The following is a 21,547-nucleotide window of genomic DNA, read 5'->3' as shown; positions in this document are numbered from 1 at the left end:
TTTCTGGTTCAATTTGGACTAGGTAGATTTTGAGATCTGGCAATAGGGTTCATCTGTCCTAGTTTGTTTAGCTATACGCAGATATTTTTGTGTGATTGTAAGCTTGGCTGTTACAAGTGGGATACCAATAACCGAGAAACAAACGTCAATAACAGTTCATTTGTTCTGCAGTTGCTCGTGTTGTTCCTGTGTCTAGATACCCATGTAAGCTGGACACTCACACGCATAGCTAGCTCAGCATATAGCTAAAGCGCATACCAAAGACTTGATGGCTGCTTGACTAACTAAGAAAATTATGATATTTACAATGAGGGGGATCGAATAACATTGTAAGATTTATTAGACAGACTTTACCTTTGTTCAATTAAAATAACTATTTTTTTTTAGAGATAACGCAATAGTTGTTACAAGCCCCGGTATACCACTTTTCTTTCCGTAGCAATTGCACTTTAGATTTCAAAAATTATTCTGTGATTATTGATTATTGAACAAAGACTTTATTCTTCAACTAAAATAACTAAGAATTTTTTTAGAGATTGTGCAGTAAATATTACTGACCGCGGTATCAAAGACCTCAAAAAATTTAACCCAAAGGCACTTTGTAGGTTTTACCAATTGTCTGAACTTCTGTACGGGTTGAATAAGAAACTGATTTTAAGGGAACCACTTTCTACTCTGTACTAAGTTATTATTTTAAATTGTTAAGTTATTGATTTCTCTATATTATTTCTTTGCAAAGTGTAAAAATGATGACGCTACATTTTATGAGATATATAATATTTGTTTCCGTGCAAACTTATGATTGACACTTTAAATCTAAAGATTCTACTAACCATATATTCCTATAATCATACGTACACTAATCTGTGAATAAGCAAATCACAAAGTACTTCTACGTTGTGTGTAGATTGTATATGAATTGATGGATAGATAAACAGACATCGGTGCAACTTGAGTGCGCTCTCATCTGTGCTATGCACAAATGCCTGCTGCGTTTGTAACGTGTTGTTGTTGCAACTTATTTTTTTGTTGGCACTTCAGTCGTAAATGATAACAAATACATGCATTCGTCACAAAAAAAAAACTTGTATGTTTTTCAACTGAAAGCATATTTATTAGATGTTACTCATACGCCTCGTTAACAAAACATACTCTTTGTCACTGACTTCTAAGCAACAAACACTGCCATAATCTTTGCACGTATACATAAATAAGTGAGAGCATGCAATTTTGCAACAACAACAGTGTAGTATTGCTGCTACATACATTTAGTATGCATAGAAACAAACACACGCAAAAGGAACAAAAAAAACGAAAAATAAAAAAGTTTTAAATGCGGTTGTAACTTTAAAAGGTGGTGGTGTTAAATGAAATGAAAAGTTTATTATGATTCACAAAAGTGATTTTTGTTCTATAACTGTTTGCAATAAAAAAAAAAACAAAAAAAAATATTTACATTATAAACACATATCAATGTTGTATGTAGTATATGTTGTATGTAGTATGTATGTATTCCTCCACTTGTGTTTGAATGAGTGCGGCAACGTTTGTCCAGCACATTGCCATAATTAATGCTGAATATCCAAAAATATGATTACATTTTGACAGACTGATAAGTGTTGATGGGTTCATGAAGAGCTTTAGCATTGGTAATGTGCTTGAATGACTTGAGCCATACGAAAAAGATTTAAAAATCACTCGTTGCAATTATCAGTAGCAGCGAGTAGTAGTGTACGAACGCTGTTTGTCATATGCATGAGCTGATGTTGGCAAAAATTTTATATGTACATTGTGTATACTCGTGTATTTACAGAGGTCTGTACATTTACATATATGGCTGCGTACTTAGCATGATTGATTTATGCAACAGACCGTATGCATATCTGCAAGTGTGCAATTTTACACCCTCACTTGTAGGGCAGAAAACTCTTCCTGTCATAACCGAAAGTTCCGAAAATCAGAGAAATTTTAAATTCATATATATTTAAAGTTCGTTCAAGTAAATAAGCAATCAGTCACTTAATTATTTATAAAATTACTCATAATAAATAACAAGTAAGTAATTTTAAAATATTTTTTAATTGCTTCCTTTTTAATAACAAACCGACAACAGTTAACCGATAACAGTCAGTTAATGAATGATTTAAAGTCGGATATTTGCTCGGACGTTACTTATATTTTATGATTTTAAGGTAATTTTAAATTTAAGGTTTGTAATAAATGACAGATACAAACGTTCTTAAAGGTACATCAGCATATTATCCAATAGATCTTTTATGCAAAAAGTTCAAATTTTACAAACAACGTACCAGTTAATTGCTTCAATTTAAATGGAACCAATTTAGTAGTACGGTATTGATGTTGACAATTCACTGCGTATTAGGACGGTATGCAATACAGGTTGGTCTTTCCTCTAAAGAATTTTGTTAGGGTCGTGGCCTTACGGATAAGTCCAAAGTGGAAAAAATTCATGGCAGTTAGCTGCTTTAACTAAAGTGGAACCAACTCAATACTACGGCGTAAGTGCTAGTAGATCATTAGGCATTAAGTAGGCATGCAATTAGACTTGATCTACCATCTAACGACTTTTGCCTAAGCCGCGAAACTGCAGATCAAAAGAAAACTGTACTTAATCTTTCCATCTCATGTGTCAGTGTCAATTTTTGACTAGAAGAAGATTTGGTGTAAATTTTCTAACTAAGATTTAGCGTGCTTCATAGACTGCTCAGTTTGTTTTCCTTCTATTTGAATTGGGAAGTTACGCTTTCTCAAAGAGACATGCACTATATTTTTGGGATAACTATTTTTAAGTTGGTTCTTCAGTTCTGGCATATGAATGGTATCTCATCCAAAGCACCATAACAAGACATTATTTGTGCTTAAATCAGTACACCAGGCTGCCAATTTAACTTCACCTTGGTTTTATTCTATATGAATGGCAGAGTTGTGCATTTCAAAATAACTCACTTTATACTCTAAATTTTTGGGACTTTTAACTTTGAAGAGTGCTTTGCATATGGATGGTGTCTCATCCGTGTTTTCCGAACAGGCCATTATTTGTGTCTAAGTCACTGCAACCTTACCTCATCCAACCCTCTAGTCCTCCTGGGCTATATGTCTGTCTTACCTATTACTTGGTTGTTTTGTTGTCAAAAAAAAGGAAATAAAAAAAATTCCGAATTTAACATTAATTTGTATTTCAAATGCATTTTAATATTTGACACTAAAATAAAGTCAACTCTTGGGATCTAGTTAATTCGTTTTAATTTTTTGACTTTCTAGTATTCAGACATTAAAATTGTAAATTAAGTTAAGGAAGCAGTTGAGTGAGCAAATGTATTACAACTCTTTGCAATATTTTGCAATATCCTTCTTTGACAAATGTATGTATTCAGGTATATTTTTTACAAACCAGCCGAGCTGTAGAGAAAAATTTGTCAATCAAACATTCCCGAGTGCTTAAGTGGGTGGTTGATTTGACATGGTTCATACGTTTTATAACAGAAATATATGAGTACGTACACGTATAAGAAGCATTTGTTGTTTTGGCCCTAAGCTGTAAAGTTTTTCTATTTATATTTATATGCTTTTTTCTCGCTTCATTGGTTCTCCAACACATGCATAAGAACAAAGCTACATACATCTATTTAATATATGTTTACACACAGGTCTCTTTGCTCTTTATACCATATTGTAACAACGTTTTAAAGTACTAGGTATAGGGTAAACCTGCATGCACATGGACTTGGGGAATGATAAAAAAATTATGCTACAAAACAAACTTAACACGTTGCATGAGTTCCTTTTGGAATGAAAGTATCCATGCAATCGCCTAAACAGAAGTAAAATAAGAAAATAAACATGCCAAAAGGTTCAAGGCAGCACCATATCGCATATTGTCTGGTCTGTGAACTTGTTTACATAGCAGTTGTCTTCGCATATCTGCATATGTTGAGGTCTATGTAAATACGTGTGTTTTGTGTATAGTTGCATAAATATGCATGTTAAAATGCATTTTTCAACGTATACATTCTTAAAAATTGTACACAAATTTTTGACATGTTTTATTTTACACGCTCACACATATCCTTACATATCCTTACATATCTTACATATCTTTAGTACATAGACGTAGTAGATGTAGTATGTACATGTTTCTATGTAGCAATTATTGATATGAAACGGTTAATTTTAAGCTTTCATGTAGGATTATTATCCTTGTAAAATTGCATTGCATGTATCCTGCTTGCATGCTCGTTGCAATATATATTTCCAGGGATGTAGGGAGCATTCGTTATTGTACTCTTTGTGCGACACCAATTAAGTCTGGTCGGTTTCTTTAAAAAGCGCTAATTTTAATTTACGTAAAATCCAGACAACGTGGAATTTTTTATTTTAATTTTCTTTCCTTTTTCATTTGAAATGTTTCATTGATGGAATTGAGAGAGAACTGCAGTTCTTGTCGCTCTAATTAAAATGTCTCAAGTGGTCTATTGACATTTACGTAAATTAAGTAAAAAGTATTTATTGCTTAAAATAAGTTTTATCTTTTACAAGGCATTTACAAAAATGTTTTATTTTCATAACACTTAATGTTAAAAGAAATCCAGTTCCAGATATTAGTTTCAGTACAACATTTCATTCCTTCTAGCTCAGGATTGCTCAGCCAGACTAACAATAATGTAGAACTACTGTGATGTATGTGTATGGCTTCTTTAGTTATGTGATGTTCATTACTGTAATTTTTAAACTGTTCTATAAAAGTACAAATGATTTCATAATTAAGTATTGAATTACTTAAATCGGGTTTTGGCCTAATACAATCACTCCTCTTCATGCGCCTCTGCTGCGTATGCGTCTTATCCAGTCCAGACCATTATCCAGATTTTTGCCGATTGTTTATTATTTTTCCAGTTGCACATATATATCTTCTATCCGTAGCTTATCCTGATTTTCAATGAGTTATTAATCAATTTTTTTTGTGTCATGATTTCCGACTTACTTAAAATACGACCAACCCAAGATACTAACCGATATAGCTCTTAATTGTATCTTTTTTTCTACATATTGTCATTTTTTTCTACATGATCAAAATTTGTCTGATTTCCCTTTTTTGTTACACATTGTACTATCTTTTTTTTTATATTTGATCTCCTTACGTTTATAAAACCAGCTTAGTTATGAGTTTGGGAGTTAGGTTATAGATGAGTAAATAAGTAATAAAGACATACTTAGGTCATATATACATTGCTTTCGAAAGCAACTGTAAATGAAACACCCTTAACATAAGATAGAATATGATTTCAAACAAATTTTTATTTCAATATATTGCTTTGATCTAACTAATAGCTGTTAAAGAATCCTTAGATCCTTTTATCGGCCATAATTTAATAAGTGTGCGATTTCAAAGTTTAGACAGTTCGATAAAGCTCATCGAATTCATATCACCAAACTGTAAAATCACACGACTGATGAATTTCTCTTGCACCAAAACCAAAAGAAGACGTTAGTTAAGGTCTGTGGCACAGTCCTCTTAAAACCAAATATAATAGGACCTATTGCGAATTTAGTAGTAGTAGTAGCGATCAGAATTCTTATTATTACCTTAAATTGTTTTGCAGCATCAAGCACTACCTGTTTGTAATGTTTTTACAATTTTAATGCTTTCAACGGTTGTTAAACGATCCATATTGTAAAATGGCAAACCTTAAATTATACATTTGATATCCTGGATGTAAAATCGGTTGAACATATATCACCAAAACAGTGCTACCAAAACAGGACCCTGAAGTGGATAAACATATATTATTCAACAGAGATCTTATTTAATTTAAACTGTAGGGATTCAATTTAATATATTATATTAAATGAATAAACGATATCGTGTTTTATAAGAAAAATTATTTATTTTTTGTATATATTTGTATATTGTAAAATATACTTTTTGCTTGGTACTTTATGATATTTTGGAGATAAGTCAACACAGTATCTAATCACAGTATTAAGTCGTGCCTCATGCTATTTATTCACTAGACACTCACCTCACGCATATTAAAGCACGCCAAGAAACTACTACTGCGCATGTGTGCTCATTGTATCTCATGAATTGCACATCTGTCAATGCACTTTTCAATGTTACGAGTGCCGCGTTTGGCGAATTAAATAATGAAAAAACAACTTGAATGTGTAATAACGAAACGAGTAAGTATGTATGACTAGTTAAACATTTAACTACATACTTAAAAGAGCATAAAAAATTTAATGCACTTTGTGTCAATAAAAGAATATTTTAAAATAATGCTTCTAACATTCACAACTATGCAGTTTACAGTTCACTTTTGTTATTTAGTTTATCAACATTAAATAAATATATATTGTGCTATAAATTGTATAGCTTGATGGAAAAATCGGTTACATTTCTATATATAACTTTATTTCCTTTTTGAATTTATTGTCTTTTTGGTATTCATATTAATATTTTATTTTTGCACTTTTATACAAAATATTTAAAAATTATTTTATATTGTATTTTTTGTACAACTTTATGCAACCTTTGTAGTCTTGAAATCTATGTTTTTAAAATACTGTGTTCCTTGATAAGTCCATAAAATAAATACAATTAAACTTCTATAACTTAAACTAATATAACTCGAATTTTCTATAACTTAAATTTCTATAGCTCGAATTTTTTATAACTTGAACCTCTATAACTCGAATTTTTTATAACTCGAACCTCTATAACTCGAATTTTTTATAACTTGTACTACTATAACACGAATTTTCTATAAATCGAACTAAATAGAGTTCAATAGGATTTATAGAGCAAGTTACACACAATTACAAAAAAATTCTTTAACTCGAAGTCTTCATAAGTCGAATTTTTTCTTTACAAAATAGTACTTCGAGTCATGGAAGTTTGACTGTATTAGCTTTGTACAAATTTAATACTATTGTCGTTTTCGATTTTGTAATCTAGATTTGCACTCAATCCGTCACTTTTTGCTCGAATTTTATGACTCAATCAAACATGTTTAAGGTTATTCCCAACATTACAAATACATTTGTTAAATAACATAAGACAGCTGTTAATTGTATAGTAGTTTTATTAATTTGAAAAAAATATCTAGTGCTATAAATAATCTCATATAAATTAATATATATCGTGCTTTAGATTAACCAATTGAAAATGAAAACTGCATTAAAAGTAAATCTCGAGTGGTGAAAAAGTTACTCTAGATCTGCTAATCGAAAACGACCTAAGTTAAAGGTTACAGTCAATCCTTTTACTACTCTTTTATATTAGAGTCCTCGATAAACCTGTCAACAATAATAAACAACATTTCAAAAACTTTGTGTTAATTTTACTTTTACTTTATTTTACATATGTACATACATATGTTGTTAACACAACATTTGCAATTGGGGTGATGAGCTACATAAAGAGTTACTTCCCTACATGCATACTTAACACGCTCTCATACCCACCAGCCATACTACCAGCTAACTAAAGAGCGAGCACAAAAACTAATAACGTTTTTAAGTTTATTTATTTTCACAGACTTGCTCAAAAAGAGGTCCAAATGTAGCCTGATAGGTTTTTCATTTAACTTGAATATTGGCTGGCAATATGTGCCCACTACACTTCACTACTTCTTTTCTGCTGCGCTTCAACTGTATTCTTCAATATGTATTTAGTATGGCTTATCTCTTACTCCATTTTAAGCCAATCGCTTTCAATGTAACTTGTTCTGTTGTTTTCGTTGTTGTTGTTGTTGGTAATAATTTTTTGGTATAAAAACCAGAAAGTCAAGCCGGCAATTTCCGTTTTGAATGCCACAGTTGTAAATATTTTGTACGTCACGTCCATACACACTTACATGTGTATGTATGTAAGTGTGTTTTTTTTTGTGTATATATCTATGTCCATGTGTTGTTTGTACTTACATTTGCAATGATGATGAACAAGTCCAACCTGTATGAAAAACAAAGGAAAAAGTAAATGGCTTCCTTTTTAATATTTTTACAAATAAATACAACGCAAAAACTGGAAATGCAAACTTAAATTTGGTTTACATCGGCAACATGCAAAAGTATTCATTGAAGGTTCATTGTTGACAAAAGAATTTTTACTAAAAAATAAAATAAAACAAATATAATATAATATATATATACATATGTATACTTAATACATATAACAAATTTCTGCATTAGTGCAGAGAGCAAAAAGGGCTTAGGCTTTTGCATAAAAAATATGATCATCATCCGTGTCTATACAGTCCATGTAGGATCTAAGCCTGTCTAACAACAGTCTTCCATTCTTCTTTGTTTTTTGCCTTTGTTTTCCAATTTCTTATGTTTATTTTTTCTAAGTCCTGCTGCACACTGTCTTTTCATCGCTTTCTTGGTCGTCCTCTTCTTATACTGCTTCCTACTTCGTTCTCATAAATTTTAAGCGGTACTCTCCTATCCGCCATTCTTATCGCATATCCAACCCATCTTAATCGCTACTTTTTCATACATTTTTTTGGTTGTATCACCTTCAGCTAGCCGTTTTAGCTCGTGGTTGTATCTTATGCGATACATCCCGTTTTCTTTCACCGAGCCATTAATTTTTCTGAGCATTTTCCTTTCAAATACTGCTATCTTGCTTGCTTCAGTTTCAGTTAATCTCCATATCTCGCAGCCATATGTTACTACTGAGCGAATCAATGTTTTGTACATGTATGTACAGTATGTAATTATACAGTATGTAATTCTTAGTCATAGTCATTATATTTTAATACAGAATACTCCTTGAATGAGTGTACCAATTGCATTAGAGTGTTATACTTCAGATCCTCTATCTAAAAGGTTGGAATTATTCCTTCTGAATACTCCTAGCTTTTTTATGTTTTACTCATCAATCTTATACGAGCTGGCCAGATGCGTTGTTTTCTCGATAATAGCTCTTCTATTAGTTCCAACAGTCAATCAATAGACTTAGATGTCAAGGGGTCGACTTTAAATTTACTATTGCAGTTTTAACTTACTGTATAAATTAGTACACAGTTACTTTTAATGGCACAATTTAACACAAGGTCACATAAACTGGGTTTAGTAATATTAAAAACAATGAAGAAGAATTTCAATATTATAATTAAAGTCACTAACTAAACAGATAATTTTGATTAAAACAAGTAAAATAAAATATTTTTAAAACCAACAAGTCACACAATTTGATCATGTAGGTAGGTACATTCCGCATACTAATAAAATCAGACGTGTTTATCTAAAATAAAACAAACGAATAGTTAAACCAAGTTTTTCTACTTTTTGCAAGTACCTAAACGTACCTATGACCGGCCCCCTACTTCTCCGATTGTGGTTGCAATATTTTTAACTCGAATATTTCATAATAATTGTCAATATATTTGTTTCTGTACACACACGCATATATAATCATTTATAACCAGAGAGAAGCCCCCTATACTAAGTTTAGATGTAATTTAATTCTTTCTTTAATACATAATTTACGTAGATTTTTTTAAATATTTTTTTGCCTAAATTAGAAATAAAAAAATGTATAAAAATATGCATGAAAATGTTATGCTTTAGTCTCATTATTCCATTCCTACTTTAAAGATTCTCTTTTGAATTTTATTTTAAATGAATTAGTCATTGTAACCCTGAGCCCGCCGTCAGCGAAGAAATATTATATTTTGAAGACTGATGCAATTTCTGTCAATTTTATTGAAAATTGATACTTTAAACAGTACTATCAATTTTTCTTAATAGATTTTTTTTTAATTCTAAAAGTATATTATTTCAAAATCAATATTATTGAATAATATGTAATTATATTAGTTTCATTTTTCGTAAACAAATTTTATATATAAACAAAAATATTTATGTATTATTTTTATTAATGATAGTAGAATAAATAATTCGAAGCAAAGTAAAATCAAAAAGAGTTTAAGATTTAGGGCATGGCATTCTATAGAACCTTAAAATGTGTTAAACGATATGTTGTATTTGTAAAATTGTAAATAAAATGTTAGAATTGATATCAAGATTCATAAAGTTTTACATATTCAAAACATAATTTAACTTATTTCTTCAAGTTATTTATTTATATTGTAATAAATATGTAAAATATTACATTTTTTATGTTTTCAAATAAATAATTTTTTTTTTGTATGAACATAACTATGGTTTTCAAAAACTTTTCCGTTCTTGGCCCAACATGTATTTAATCGGCAACTAATTATAGAATTATCTGAACTCTATTCTTTATAACGTCACATTCTCTTTACGTGTCTCTTACACTATGCAAACAAATTTTTGACCTGTGTTTAAAGCTCCCTATAAGCTATTAAGAACTGTTCACCTCAATTTGCTTCAACTAAAACGTAACCTGCTCAACTCTACGGTGTCGGTGCTGATGGGTCACAGTTTACTTGTAAAACTTGTTTTGAGACTGGGTCTACCCTTAAATGACCTTTATCAGAGTTGTGACTCTGCCGATAACTTGAAAACTGTACTTCACTTCGCATGTCAGTGTCCATTTTTGGGTAGAAGAAAATTTAAAATTTTTAGGGCCGCTTGTCTTTCCAACCGCACAGAGCTGTCATCTTGCAGAATTAGAATATTGGCCAAATTTATAGACTTGTTAAGTATGTTTTCTTTCACTTGAATGGGAGAGTCGTGCTTATTTGCATTGTTAGTACGCTGACCTCTAGTCTGCTGATGAATAGTGCTAATCCGTGGTATCACAACGGACCATTATTTGAACTCAAGAGAATTTTTGGTACTAAGCCGCCAGTTTCATCTAATCTAATCTTATCTCATATCTATGTAGCCTAATATCAATACCCAAATCAAACTTTCCAAATGTTCTGTTCTTAAACCAGTGTTTCTCTCGCAACCCATCACAAGTATATGTTTTGTAATTTATTCATGTTCCAGTTTTGAGTGCATACATACACATTAAATTTATTTAAATCTTTAGCTAACCATACAATTGTTTTGGATCCTACAAAAAATCTTACCAGCTATCTTATTTGGCTATATTCATATTTAATTATAATTAGATTGTTAACAGAAACTTTATTCACATATATTAATAAGTTTAAAAAAAAATTTTTTTTTTATGCCATTAAAAAACTAAAGTACTAGGCTGGAGTACACAAACTTCAAAATATTGTCACACATCGTATGTGCGTATATTTTTTCTTTATGTTTTACTGAGTTTAAATGAAATTATCCCCCCTCTAAATGTCACTCAACATGCCTAAGGGACAAAACTTGTATCTAAAAAATAAAAAAAAAAACTTGCAGCTTTGTATTGCAGAATTTAACACGTTGCAGCATAATTTATTTATAGTTACAGCTCCCACCTCCGCACCACTACATTTTTGTTGTTGTTTACTGTTTTTTATTTTTTTTTTTCAATTGAGAGTAATAATTTGTTTATTCACCAGATTCAGATTCAGTTTTGTGGGAAGCTTTACTCTTGTTTTTATTTAGGTGTTCCGTTTCCATTTCGTTTCCTATTTACGTATCAGTGTCAAGACCTTTTCCAATTGGCAAACACTAATAATACCGGAAAATAATTCCTTAACAAAGCCATATTGCAAACAGTTTTAAAGCATTTAATGAATTTTTTTTGAAACAAATGCAAAGAGAATGCATGTTAGTTACGTTTTTATATGTTAAAAAGTGGTGACCTCTTCAGGTTGAAGTATTCTGAAAAAATTAAATTAATATACACACATATGTATGTATGTTTGTATTATATATGTATATTCAGTTATTTTTATTAAGGAACATAGTCCGATTATTTCTATTAACGTAAATTTAAGGACTAGTAGTACTTTTTCTGTTTGAAATTTTTTGTATTATTATTTTTTTTATGAACAAATATAGTGAAATAGGCTTTTGTTCCTAAAATATAAATTTCATTAGAAGTCAATAATAAAATTCGAACTACGATTTCAAACAATTATATTAGGATTTTATTCATATCAGACAATATACAAGTCTTAATTCATGCGATTTGTCCTTTCTTCATTACATCCAACAAGACATCTTTATACCCTTTATTATTGTTAAAAACCGGATTTTAAAATTAGTAAAAGAAAACAGATTTAATTTTTGCGTATTGGACTTTCTTACCCTTCTACTTGTGAATGCATGCAGAGCACGGAAAATTATTTTTCTTTTCATTGACGCGCTTAAAGCGCCTTAAGGAAAATGATGAAAACTACTCATGCAACATTTGAACAACCGACTTAATGTTTATAGTTTTTCTTCGCTTTTTATATGCAATATTCGTTCCATTATTACAATTCATTCCCATCAAAGAGTAGTTTTTTGTTACCACCATTCAACACCACCAACCAGTTGAAAGGTGGTTGTTTGTTTTTGTTTTCTTTTTTTTACTCAAACATTGGTGAAACTGTTCTGCAAAACAAAATGATAATAAAATAAAAAATACAACAAAATAATGAAAACAATGCATTTCTGCGCATGTTTGCTTTTGTTGTCATATTTTCGTTCAGAAATTCGCGTGCTTTTCTTCTTTGCTTTTATCATTCTATTCTTCTTGCGTTGTGTCGTACATTTTTACGTTCAACTACTATTGTTGTTGCGTTTGCGCAGATGTTTGCTCATCTTACTACCATATTCGGCTAAGTCCTCTACGAGCTAACTGAGGCAGCAGCAGCAGCAAACCGGTATTTTGTGGTAGCGAAAGGAAAGGAAGTATGACTATAACGCATTACGCTATCACAGCAAAAATATCAGCATACACAGGTTTTCTATTACTGTGAATGCTTATACTGCTGCAGCTAGCTAGTTGGATTTCAACGAGAATGGTGTTGCTTGCTTAATGTTGCTGCATGTTTACCGAAAATTTGTTTTTGCTTGGTTTGTTTTGTTTTCATTCTATTCTGCCGCATTCTATTTCGTCTTTATGTTTGTTTATATTATAGCCACGTCGCTTACTACTTTCTTGGTGCTGCTGTTTATGGTTGTTTGCATGGCATGATAAATTGTATACATTTTTACTGACTGAGCTCTTGCCTGGTTTAAACTTAATTTTAACTAAACTCTCTCTCTCTCTCTCTCACTCTCTCTCTGTTAATTAAAGTTCCTAATGTTGCACATACACTTAGGAGAATATGTATGTGCATAAATTTAAAAATATTCTTATTAGCATATTGTAGGCATAAAGGATTTATTTGTTTATTTTATTTAGTTCCTCTGTCTGTGAATTATTTTGTATAAAAATCTAATACATATTTGCTTTCCAGACCAACAGTAGCCCTCAAAGTTAAAATCAAAATAAATGCAATAACTTTTGTAGTTAATGACAAATAGCACATTTGTTGTTTGGTTGTTGTTGTTGTTACAGCCCGCAAAAATCTACTCGTGTAGTAGTCCGTTTTGGAAGTGCTGAACGGTAATTCGTCAACGAACGCGACGGGTGGCTCTGGAACGTAAAGGTGTTCCGGCCGTTCTGAAAACCTTATATGTAATATTTACATATACAACAGATTCGTATCATGTTTAATAAATAAATAGTTTTACATATGGTACCTATTTTAATAGCTTGATAAAACATAAAAATAGACAATTTATTTTAAATATACTTAAAAAGTGAGGTAATAAATATTAGACATGCTGCTTTTATGTGTTAGATTTCATAATAAAATTGCTAAATCGTTTGCAAAATTAAGCCATATATAATTTTTTTTTAATTTATGTGTTTTCTACAAACATTTCGAAAATTTTGCTCTCAATGTCAAAGTTCCTTCACTTTTCACATTTGTTTGTGTCCTTTTTGTCGTCCTTTCGATTCTCTTTCTCAGTAGAAGTGTAATTGAATACAGTTCATTACGCACAAGAGCGTCTCTACCGTTTTAATTAGTTCTGTTTCGCTTTGCTGCACACAAATAACATTCTCCGATTTGCCATTTTTTACAGTGTATTATTTTTAAATTTAAAAATTTTTTTTTTACTTTTCATTTTCAAGTCAATTTTCGAACCAATTTCGTATTATATTTATTATTATTAGATTTAAAAAATAATATAAAATAAAAAATTTTTCATGCTTTTAATAGGCTGCAAGCTTTTTGATTTTATTCCCTTTGTGTGCTGCAGGACATTTTGAGCACACTTTGACGATTTCCTGTCTTTGACGTCCTGTGCAAATTTATTGCAGGGACCTACGCGCATATGTTCAAAATGCCCAAAAAAAACAAAAACAAAATAGTACACATGTGTGTGTGCAAATAAAGTTTTGCTCATACGTATGCACTTATGTGTACTTGTAAAAGGTTTTGTATATCCTGAGAAAGCAGTATAGTGTGTTGAAGTACTTTTTTCAATTGGTTTCTTATATTTCGGAATATACTTTAGATTTGTTTTTTTTTTCGCAATTGTTAATTTTAATATAATTCATTTTGTATATGATTAAACAGACAGTAGACAGTGAGGTCGCTTTTTTTACATATGTATGTATATTTTTTTTTTCAGAAACAATTCATTATTTCACATACTATGTACGTTTTGTGATATTTTCTGGGGAGTCTCTTAAATCCTGTATTTTGCACGTTGAACAATTGTTGTTTATCTTAACAAAATCTTCTCATATTTGTTGCTACTTTATTGTTATTTTGATTTTTCCAATTGGAGCTCATAAGCTTATGCAAAACATATAATTATTTATGCACGCAATGTTTTTTTATTGTAATATTTCTTAGCACAGTGCATATTACTATTTCACTTCATTACTTTTCATAATTTGTAACTCAGTTTTGGGTTGAGTTCAGCAATTGAGTAATGTTGCCGTATTACAACTGCTGCTGTATATGGCTATGCACACTGTATTTGTTGTATGTTAGGCACAAGAGAATGTTAACATACATTTTTATACTCTCTTTAGGCAGTAGGCTTGTGTACGGGGAACATTTTAGCATAGAAACATGTAAACAAGTTCTGTGTAGCTGTTAGCTTTGCTGGCATTGCTTGCTGCTGCTGACTGATGTCTTAGCTTGTTTGGAAATGATTGAGTGGTCTTAATTGAGTGTGTGTTTGTATACCCGTATTGTTGTTGTTCTTCTTTTATAAAACCGGGGCGACCTTTTTTTTTAAAGTTAGAAGTAATTTTTTGCAAATAATTTTTATGTGCTACAAATACAATAACATCTTCAGTTGTACTTATAACTTTATAAAATTTACTTAATTTGTCAATTTAAAAGTATGTAAAAAAGTACAATTAATTATTATTAGTTTTTTTAATATAATCGCGGTACTGCCTGGAATCATTTATGGTATGGTAATCGTTAATATAATATAATCATTATAACGGTTAATATAATATAATATAATTAATATAATAAAATTATAATAAATAATTTCTAATAACATACTGGATATCTTATTTCATGCTTAAGTTATAATTAATAATTAATTAATTATAACAATAACTTAATTTTATATTTTTTAAAACTCTAAATTTTTTATTTTATTTCATAACAACAATTTTAGTCTGCATAATGTGTAAAGCTCGTTTTGTTTAGTTTTCATATTGTTTCACTTTTAAACAGAAAACAAAATATTCCCAGTCTCACTCACGACGTACTACAGTAAAATTCATAACAAACAACACAACATAATTTGAGTTCCCAGTTATTCCAACAGGCTAGTGTTGGGCGTCATGTCAGTACAATGTGCGATTTGTTTTTGTTATGATAGTGCAATAGACCAACCGACCGACCGGTCTCTTTGTCTATTCAAAAGCTACCAACATTATTTTTCACTTCTTTTTAATTCATATTCTCCAATGGAATTGAAACAAACCAGAAGCACAAAGTATATACATATATTGTGTTTTGTTTGCAGCCGTCAACATCATCATCATCATCATTATCATGTTTTTTTTGTTTTTGTTTTTGTATTACAAACCAATTCCATAGGGAATTTTATATAGTACGTTGCAATCATTCAGTAGTGGTTGTGCCATCGATGAGTTAAGGTATTACGTGTTTACATTTTGTTTTGCAACAACTGCTCTTATCTTTGCCCATTTAGAAACAAAAGAGCAAATAAACTCTTTCATTATTTTTATTTTTCAATTTTTCTATTTAGCAATGTGTAGATAGCAAGTAGGAAAATAAAGAACTTACTGTTTTGTGTTGTATTTTTTTTATATAGAACGCGTGTCGCAAGCTTATACATGTGTATATATGTATACATATGTGTATATGTACGCGTGAGAAGTGTAAAGTTTTTTTTATATTTTATTAAGCGTATTTCTTTGTTCTTTTCTCAATTTGTTTCCAACAACGCGCAGAAGCTTATAATTTTTTTTTGCTTTTATTAATTTCCTACTCTTCTACAATTACGTGCAGGCTGGCCCATGCCTTGCCATTTACTGTCGAATCATGCGTTGCGTCAGTTTTAGTTTAAATTTGAATTCGTAGTGTAAGGAAAAAGAAAATTATTTCGTGAAAAAGTGCAAAGTTTAAATCAGAAAAATTCTTTAAATTATTTAATTATATTTTACAAAAAAAAACTTCCATAATTTATTAAATGAAAAAGAATAAAAAAAAATATTAGTGTAAAAAATTAATAACAACGTCTACATTTATAAATGCTAATAATAATAGGTAATTAAAAAAATATTTGTGTTTAATTTGTTTATTTCGTAAAATCATTCAATTAATTATTATGTGCATATATTGTGTTTATTATATACACTTGTATACATATATTTTTTTCATTTTGGCAAACCTACAAGTAATGTATTCGTCCTTAATGTCCTTTACTGTGATTTATGTGGAAATAAGTTTTCTATTTTTATACTGTTTTGGCTTGATTTATGCGGAATTTTATTTTATTTTTTTTTTCGTGTTAATAACATAAATAATAATTATGAAAGTTAAAATTTATTTTTATAGATACACTTCTGTTTTAATATTTTTTTTTTTATCAATTCGTGATTTTAGTGCGTTTTTTATTTGTTTATCAAATGATGAATCTATCCAATTCAATTGGCGTATGAACGAAGCTGCTGACGAGGGCTTCCCCTCATATTTTATATCTCGCAATATTTTTATTGAAATGCGTATTAAATATAAATACTTTGTTAAGTTTATTTTCTTAAAACTTAATGGTTTCGTTTTTAATATAACAGTGTTAAAAATAATTTTTTGTAATAATTATAATATTTAAGCTTCAACATAAAGTTCCATTCCGTACTAGTTTATATGCAACATAGCCAACAGAGACCCTTATTTGCAGATTAGCATTAAAGCATAAGGTTTTAGATTTACTTTTTCGAAAAAAGGACGAAATTGTGGCTTTGTGAATAAAATACTTATATCAAATAGAACTAAAAATTATTGGAAATAGTAGTTTATAGTATATTCTCACATGTGCGCAATATAGTTGAGTACGATTTTTTTTGTTGCGACACAAAATAAAGGAGCAACAACGGATTTCTTTGGGTTGAATACACATCAACCAGATTTAGTGAGTCATATTTGTAAGACTCAACGCCAAAGTACAAGTAATTAGTGAAGCATTTCAATTATAAAATTAGAGTTGTTGTTGTAGCTCGCAGAGATCTATAAATTAGATGAAAGGAATCTTAAATACGTATGCATGGGTTACAGTGTAGATAGGTAATAGTAGTGTGTAAGAGAATGGTGAGGAGTGGATCTAGGAGTGATATTGGATTGAAGATAGGTGGGATTTATATTGAAGTCAACAAAAATCAAAGCATAGAAACCCAGTCACTTCTATGGTGTGGCTTCAAAGATCAATTGGACTTAAGTTAGTGTGTGTGCATTGAGACAGAAAAACAGTTGGGTGAGATCATGTAGGGTAGAGCTGCATACATTAGGGATTGATACATCTTTGTGTGATAAGTAACTTTAAAGGAACTACACAAACGTGGATTTAGTCTCCTTCTTTTGCTCTTATGCACATTTACTTACCTATAAGTCAAACGTTTTAATGCCTGGACTTTAAGTTTCCATCATACTTTAAGTTGTATGATTTTGTATATTTTAATAAATAAGCTTTTCTTAAATCATATTTTGTAGTAATATTATGATTACATTAATTGTATTTTGTTGCTGTTGTTGAAGCCCACAATGATCTGCGGTACATCACTCTCAACAGCACTTGGTCGTTGAATTCCGCACGCTCCTGGAATCTAAATTACTTGTATAATTGTATTTTACATAAACGAAAAAATCTTAACTAAATTTTAAAACAAACACCATACTTTAAAGTCATCTAGAAAAGTAGGTAGAATATTAATTAATTACTCACCTCTAATAGTCCTTGTTTGAAAAATTATGTATTATTTTATTTGACTTTTCTGCTTATAATAATATAATTATGTACTTCGTTTTAATTTCCCTTAAAATATAAAATAGCAACCCTAATAAGTATCTACGACCCCTACAGTTATTTTTACATCAGATTATTAAAATCATAGAAACGAAACACAAAATAAAAAAATAAAGGAAACCCACAAACAAAAGAATTTTTATCCCGAGTTGTCAATAGTATTTTAAATGAAGAACGTGACTTTTCCAAAAAAATAAAGGAAGATACTCTTAACATTAAGAAACCGAAAAGAAAATCTCAAAGAAAACACCAACCTGACTAAAACTTTTAAGTAATTTTCTGATTCAATTCCGTAAATTTGCATTTGCTTAATTAAATGGAAAAATTTACAGACATGCATGCATGCTCACTTCATTCTAAACCCAAACCTAACAAGGAAAAAATCCTAAAGTGTTGCAATTAAATAACATCTAAAGTACCTGAACCATTTTTATGGTGAACAAACAGTAGAATAGAAATCAGTAGAATAGTTTCTGTCCTTCCAAAATGACACCTTTTACTATTGAATTAACTTTTAGGAAAATTTAATAAATTCAGTTCTTTAATATACTTTGTAACATAAATATATTATTTATTAACTTAATTATAGTCAATTTGCATAAATTATAAGCTCATCATCTCTAATTCTATAATAACAAAACAAATTTGTAAAATGGTTTTTCCCGGAACATATTTTTATCAACTTCCTCTCCATACCTCCGTCAAGGCAAGCAATATTTTAAAACACATTTCCCAATGAAGCCTCGTATCCGTGCATTTAATAGTCGCATTACCTGTACAAGTTGTTGTTGTTGTTGTTGTTGTTGTTTTTGTTTATGGTGGTGTGGTACCAAAAGTTGGTAATGCCAATTCCATTATTAATATTTAATTACGTTTGGCTTTATCATCTTTTGCCGTTTACCGAGCTTTCTTATCAAGGTGAGAGAAACTGTATATGAATGTGTTTGGCTTCCTCCTGTCATACCTAAAAATCAGCATGCCAACTTCAACATGCAGTGTTGGTTCTCTCGTACTCTCCCGGATTTGTTTATATTGTCAAATTCTTATTATCCTACACGCGGCTCTCTAAACATCACACATTTCTCAGTGTTTTACATTTTATTCATTGACTAGCTGTGTTCCCAGCTGCTTCTCTTGGTATTGTCATGGGAAAAACAACTTCGTGCCATACATTTTTATCATTGGTTGCACACACAAATGCCTTAAGCTACAAATATTCGCTCAGGAAGGAATTTTATAAACGTGTGAACTTGAAAGTGTTTTTTTTAAGTTGGCAAAGAAAAATACATACATATGCAGAAGGTCCTGAGCTTGTTTTTATTGTAATTTTTTTTTTTGTTTTTAATGCGGAGTAGAGCTAACGTCAGTGCAAAGTTCTGGAAAAAAGAGGAGAGAGCAGAGCGCATTTTGTATTCTGCGTAGGTTGCAAACGCCGTACGTAGAGCTTTAGCGTGTTAATGTCCTTTGGATATTTATGAATGACGTTCTATCCTAAGTGTATTTACATACATCTAAATATAGAAGTATTTATTTTGTTATGATTTTTAAAGGTGGTGTAAGTCAGTAATACTTACTTTAATAAATTGAATGCAATGAAAAATATAAAAAAAATGTAAATTATAAAATGCATATAATGTTATTAAAACTTTTTATTAGTTGTAATAATTATATATTAATTAAATTCTATATATTAATTAAGAAGTTGAATCACAATAGAAATCATAAAATATAATAAAATCAGTTTGAACTCGATTCTTTCTTTTTTTTTTTGGTATGTAACTAGTCGTTTCTGAAACTAAGTTTAGAAAAAGAAACAAGTTAATTTACGACGTTATAATTGGTTGGTGTCCATAAAGAATATATACTTGTTATCAACGGTAGTAATCGCGAAATTAAACACAATACATAGGACTTCAGTTAAATCTATTTCCGTTGCAATATACCTCTGAAGTATTTAGCATTTATATACTAAATACTTCAAAAAGATTAGACAAATCTTAAGCCTAATGTCATACTACAAGCATGATTAAAGCTGTCTACATTCAAAATGATGTATTTATTCAACTTAAATAATCAACTTATTGGCTTTAGATAGATTTTGGCACTCTAATATAATATAATTTTCACACAATTTATTTATGAAATTTTTGTCCAAAGAAGAAAATACCATTTATTTGTTTTATCACTGTCTGGTACTTTGAAGACATCAACTATTTAAACATTCTATTTTCTTTGAAGTCTATTTTCTATGATATATCCGATGTAGGCCTGAGGGTCGAGTCCCGTTTTTTAGAAAGCATATCATCCATTTTAAATACTCCTGTTTTTTTTATACCTATATAATGTATGCATGGAGATACATCTTATCCGTATCCCACATCCTAAGCAACAAGTGAGTTAATTGACCCAGCATATTAAGTTTCTACGTACATTTTTAAATTTAATTAGATTGTCAAGAGTTCTTTTTATATCTATATCTATATTTGTTATATAAAATTAATTAAAACATCTGACTGTGGTATAACAATGCATCCATTTCTTAGGGTCTAAGTAAGACGCATCTCTTGCGACGCTATTACTGAGCAACTGAGCTGTTAATAAAACAATAATAGTTTCTTTTATTAGAAACTTACTCTCTCTATTAGAAAAAAATATATCAATATACCTACAAAACTACTGGCTGATTTCACAGTCATAATTTAAGTCTCAAAACTGATTAACATATGAATAAAGTCAGCAAAGTTGATGTTTTAAACAAAATTGAAGCCAGTTTTGAGCTTTAAATTAGATTATAAAATCAGACCTGAACTTGCAAATAAGACCGGAAAGTTAAATTCAACCACAAGTCTTTATGGACACATTTGTGCTTTTATTAATTCTTACCAACATACATTTCTCAAGAGAATGAATACGAATAATGAAAGTACTTACTTTCTCCCTTAGTTAGCCAATACAGCCGTGAGTCTTGACCGCGTCCAGTAACCTCTGCCAGCTAGTCTGGTCTGAGACTTGATGTCGCTAGTTGATAGTACTGAGTGTCATCTAGTCTTTGTATCAATGATGTGAACGCCCTATACAGCGTTTTCCACCAGCGGGTACCGCATAAAATACCTTTCTAGTCGGAGAACTTTCTTCCACTCGC

At 30.2% G+C, this 21,547-nt stretch overlaps 1 protein-coding gene across 1 annotated transcript in view; it reads left to right on the top strand.

Moving 5' to 3' along the window:
* Nucleotides 1–21,547, top strand: part of LOC119671104 (uncharacterized protein DDB_G0283357) — a 61,390-nt gene that overhangs the window by 8,178 nt on the left and 31,665 nt on the right. The gene's annotated exons all lie outside the window — the stretch shown is intronic.

This window comes from Teleopsis dalmanni, chromosome 1 (genome assembly GCF_002237135.1).
Source record: "Teleopsis dalmanni isolate 2A chromosome 1, ASM223713v2, whole genome shotgun sequence".
Lineage (NCBI taxonomy): Eukaryota > Metazoa > Arthropoda > Insecta > Diptera > Diopsidae > Teleopsis > Teleopsis dalmanni.
The sequence above is the reverse complement of the archived record's forward strand: the minus strand, read 5'-3'. Positions and strand labels throughout refer to the sequence as shown.